The sequence below is a fragment of the Artemia franciscana genome, unplaced genomic scaffold (genome assembly GCF_032884065.1).
Source record: "Artemia franciscana unplaced genomic scaffold, ASM3288406v1 Scaffold_2091, whole genome shotgun sequence".
Classification (NCBI taxonomy): Eukaryota; Metazoa; Arthropoda; class Branchiopoda; order Anostraca; family Artemiidae; genus Artemia; species Artemia franciscana.
In genome coordinates, this window is record NW_027063107.1 from 41,187 (window position 1) to 46,657 (window position 5,471).

Genomic DNA, 5,471 nt, shown 5'->3' on the forward strand with positions numbered 1-5,471 from the left:
CTAAAAAACGAATGTATATACAGACCGGGACACCGGGATACAAATGACGACCGGGACACAGGGAATATAAATGACGACCGGGACACAGGGACACAACTACAATGGGGACGCCGGGGGGCACAGGGGGATATAAATGACGACCGGGACACCGGGACACAAGGAATATAAATGACGCCCGGGACACTCAAAGAGAAATCACAGACTGGAACACCGGGACACAAATGACGACCGGGACACAGGGAATATAAATGACGACCGGGACACAGGGACATAACTACAAAGGGGACGCCGGGGTGCACAGGGGGCTATATAAATGACGATGGCGACTCAGGGAATGGTCGATTAGCAATCACCATCAACAAAGCTCAAGGGCAATCATTAGAATCATGAGGTATAGATCTGAATACGGATTGTTTTCCCATGGACCATTATATGTTGCATGTTCAAGAGTCGGTAAACCTGACAATCTATTTATATGCACAGACAATGGGACAGCAAAGAATGTTGTATATTCGCAAGTTTTACGTAGTTAAAAACATATATATATATATATATATATATATATATATATATATATATATATATATATATATATATATATATATATATATATATATATATATATATATATATATATATATATATATATATATATATATATATATATATATATATATATATATATATATATATATATATATATATATATATATATATATATATATATATATATATATATATATATATATATATATATATATATATATATATATATATATATATAAAATATATATATATATATATATATATATATATATATATATATATATATAAATATAAATATAATATATATATATAAAATATAATATATATATATATATATATATATTTATAATATAATTTCAAATATATTTTATATATATAGAAAAAATAGAATGTAAAAATAAATTAAAAAAAATATTAATAAAATAAAAAAAAAAAATAAAAAACTAAAAAAAAAATTAAAAAAAAATAAAAAAAAAAAAAAAATAAAAAGAAAAAACGTAAAAAAATAAAAAAGATAAAAAACTAAAAAAAAACTAAAAAAGCTAAAAACTAAAAAAAGAAAAAACTAAAAAAAAAACTGGGAATTGCACAAATATTTCAATATATTTTGACAATAGATTAAAGTAATTCGAAAACCTTAAAACAGATACCCCAATCACTTTAAATTAATCAAGTATTCAATAATACAAAATGTAGTAGCAGTTACCGTAGTACATTGGCTTTGATACTCTCTTTCGAATTCGAAGGATGTGAGTTCAAGCCACTTTGCGGTAATCTACTGGACATCCAATTACTGCTGGAAATACAAACTCTGGTTCTTTATATATATATATATCTATATATATAAAAATAAGTTGTCTGTCTGTGGATGTGTGGATGGATGTGTGGATGGATGTGTCAGGTGACGTCATGTTTCGGCTGACGTCATGAAATTAGTTGCCGTCATTTTTGCTTTGAAGGTGACGTCATTCAAGTTATATAAGACATATGTTCGCCGTCATGTTTCGGCTGACGTCATGAAATTAGCTGCCATCATTTTTGCTTTGAAGGCATCATTTTTGCTTTGAAGGCGTGACGTCATTCAAGTTATATAAGACGGATGTTCGTGTAGAATTCTATTAATGCTTAAGTTTATAATGACTGATGAAGATGCTCAAAGAGTCTATGCCAGAAAACTTGCTGGTGATAGAGAAAGTCAGAAAAGAAAGCGTGCCGAGGAACTACCAGAGCAACGCGAAAGCAGACTTGCTGCTAAAAGAGAAAGTGAAAAAAGAAAGCATGCCGAGGAACTACCAGAGCAACGCAGAAGCAGACTTGCTGCTAAAAGAGAATGTGAAAAAAGAAAGCATGCCGAGGAACTACCAGAGCAACGCAGAAGCAGACTTGCTGCTAAAAGAGAATGTGAAAAAAGAAAGCATGCCGAGGAACTACCAGAGCAACGCGAAAGCAGACTTGCTGCTAAAAGAGAAAGTGAAAAAAGAAAGCATGCCGAGGAACTACCAGAGCAACGCAGAAGCAGACTTGCTGCTAAAAGAGAATGTGAAAAAAGAAAGCATGCCGAGGAACTACCAGAGCAACGCAGAAGCAGACTTGCTGCTAAAAGAGAATGTGAAAAAAGAAAGCATGCCGAGGAACTACCAGAGCAACGCGAAAGCAGACTTGCATGGCCAAAGGAAGGTGCACAAAGCAATATCCTCGACTTTTAGTACCCACAACAATTACTGGCAATGATGGTTACCCACAATATAGAAGAAGATCTACTGAAGATGGCGGTAAAACAGCAATAATAAAGAAGCGTAACGGTACCACCATCGAAGTAGATAACCAGTGGGTTGTTCCATATTCCCCTTTATTATCCAAAACATTTAATGCACATATAAACGTTGAATACTGTAACTCCGTAAAGGCAATAAAATATATATGTAAATACGTCAACAAAGGCAGTGACATGGCAGTTTTTGGCTTGCAGTCCGAAATCAAAGATTTCGATGAAATCGTAGAATATCAGGCTGGAAGATATATAAGCAGTAATGAAGCTGTTTGGCGAATTCTTTCATTTCCGATACATGAACGTAGTCCAGCTGTTGTTCACTTAGCGGTACATTTACAGAATGGTCAACGTGTTTATTTCACGGAAACCAACGTGCAACAAAGAGTCCTGAATCCACCGGATACAACATTAACAGCTTTTTTTTCGCTTTGCAAAAATGATTCTTTTGCGAAAAAACTGCTGTATACTGAAGTGCCTTCGTATTACACGTGGAATACTAAAAATAAAGTATTTGAACGTCGAAAACAGGGTAAGTCAGTCGACGGCCAACCTACCATCTTCAAAGATACCACGATAGGAAGACTCTACACCGTTCACCCCAATCAACATGAATGCTTCTTTCTACGCCTGCTTTTGGTGAATGTACCCGGTCCGACATCCTTTGAGTATTTGAGGACTGTAAATGGTACTATACATGACACTTACCGTAGTGCATGCCAAGCTCTGAATTTATTGGAGAATGACCAACACTGGGATAACTGCATCAATGACGCGTGCGAAACGTCAACCCCAAGTCAAATTCGTGCATTGTTTGGCATCATTTTAACAACTTGCTCTCCATCAGCTCCTACAGAGTTATGGGAAAAATATAAGTCAAAAATGTCCGAAGATATACTTCATCGAAAACAGTTAGAGACGTCAGACATGACTTTTGATTTTACACCAGAAATTTATAACTACACTTTAGTTGTTATAGAAGATATTTGCATAAGTATGGCAAACAAACCTCTTCAGGGTTTGGGAATGCCTTCACCTAACCGTATCGCTGCTGTTTCGACATGTGTAGAATTGGATCGTGAACAAAGTTACAGTACGAGTGATCTATTGTCGTATGTACAAAATAACATTTCCAAGTTAACGTCGGAACAAAAAGACATTTATGATACGATAATGCATTGTGTCGATAACAACGTTGGAGAAATTTTCTTTTTGGATGCGCCAGGAGGTACTGGTAAAACGTTTGTGATAAAACTGATTCTGGCATCAATTCGATCTAAAAATGATATAGCGTTGGCAATTGCGTCGTCCGGAATAGCCGCAACATTGCTGCCTGGTGGAAGAACTGCTCATTCCGCTTTGAAATTGCCTCTGAACTTGCATTCTACAGAAACTCCCACGTGCAATATTTCCAAATCATCTGGGATGGGTAAAGTATTGCAGCAATGCAAACTTATTATTTGGGATGAGTGCACAATGGCACACAAAAAATCGCTCGAGGCTCTGGATCAATGCTTGAAAGATTTAAGAGGGAATTCGAAACCCTTTGGCAGCACATTAATATTGCTTGCAGGAGATTTCAGGCAAACATTACCTATAATACCTAGATCAACTCCTGCAGACGAAATGAATGCTTGCCTGAAAAATTCTAATTTATGGGCACACGTAAAAACATTAAAATTAACTACAAATATGCGTGTCCGATTGCAAAACGATGACTCTGGTCAAACATTTTCAGATCAATTGCTAGCAATGGGAAACGGAAAGCTCCCAGTAGACTCAATTTCAGGACGTATACAACTACCTGCTGATTTCTGTAATTTAGTGACGTCCAAAAATGAATTGATTGAAAATATATTTCCGAATATTCTAAAAAATTATAAAAATAATAAATGGCTAAGTGAAAGAGCGATTCTCGCACCCAAGAATATAGACGTCCACGAAATCAACAATATTGTTTTGACCAAGATTCAAGACCAGGCAGTCCTTTACAAGTCAGTCGACACAGTTTTGGAACCAAATGAAGCGGTTAATTATCCATCTGAATTTTTAAATTCCATAGATCTTTCAGGGTTTCCACCACACGTGCTACAACTAAAAATAGGCGTACCAATAATATTGTTACGTAACATAAACCCACCAAAGCTTTGCAATGGCACTCGACTTGCCGTAAAAAAAACAATGGAAAACCTAATAGAGGCCACAATCCTGACAGGGCCTTTTGAGGGTGAGGCTGTTCTTATTCCTCGCATTCCCATGATTCCAACAGATCTGCCTTTTCAATTTAAAAGATTGCAATTCCCAATTCGATTAGCATTTGCAATCACCATTAACAAAGCTCAAGGTCAATCATTAGAAAAATGTGGTATTGATCTTAATACTGATTGTTTTTCCCATGGACAATTGTACGTTGCATGTTCGAGGGTCGGTAAACCTGACAATCTATTTATATGCAGCGAGAATTGGACAGCGAAGAATGTTGTATATTCTCAAGTTTTACGAAGTTAGTTGTATTTCGGAACAGACTGTTGTATATTCACAAGTTTTACGTAGTTAATTTGTATTGTATCTATCTATCTATCTATCTATATAAAAACGAGTTGTGTGTATGCATGTTTGTTTGTTTGTAAAAAGAACGTTTGCATATGACGTCATTATTAGTACATACGGCTTTGTATATGGACAGACAATGGGAAAGCCAAGAATGTTGTATATTCGCAATTTTTACGTAGTTTGAAACACATATATAAATCTATCTATATTCACAGGTGGGACACAGGGACACAACTACAATGGCGCGTAACTAATATGGCGCGTAACTAATATGGCGCGTAACGACTTACGCGCGCGGGGGGGCTTGGGGGGGGCGCGAAGTGCCCCCACCAACTAGGTGTTGGGGTGGCGCGAAGCGCCACCCCAACAGCTAGTATATATATATATATCTATATATATAAAAATAAGTTGTCTGTGGATGGATGGATGGATGGATGTGTGGATGGATGTGTCAGGTGACGTCACCTGAAAAAACTGGATTAGGTGACGTCAAAACTGAAAAAACTAAAAAAAGGCAAAAACTACAAAAAAAACTAAAAACTAATAAAAAAAATAAAAAAGCTAAAAAACTAAAAAAACTATAAAGGTAAAAACCAATAAAAAT

General features: G+C 35.6%; 1 long non-coding RNA gene across 1 annotated transcript; it reads left to right on the plus strand.

Annotated features, from left to right (window-relative positions):
- The first annotated feature begins 1,019 nt into the window (after positions 1 to 1,019).
- On the plus strand, positions 1,020 to 5,470 carry LOC136042829 (uncharacterized). Its single transcript, XR_010621454.1, has 2 exons — positions 1,020 to 1,447; positions 5,323 to 5,470. It is a non-coding gene; the product is annotated as an uncharacterized LOC136042829 (long non-coding RNA).
- The last annotated feature ends 1 nt before the right edge of the window (position 5,471 follows it).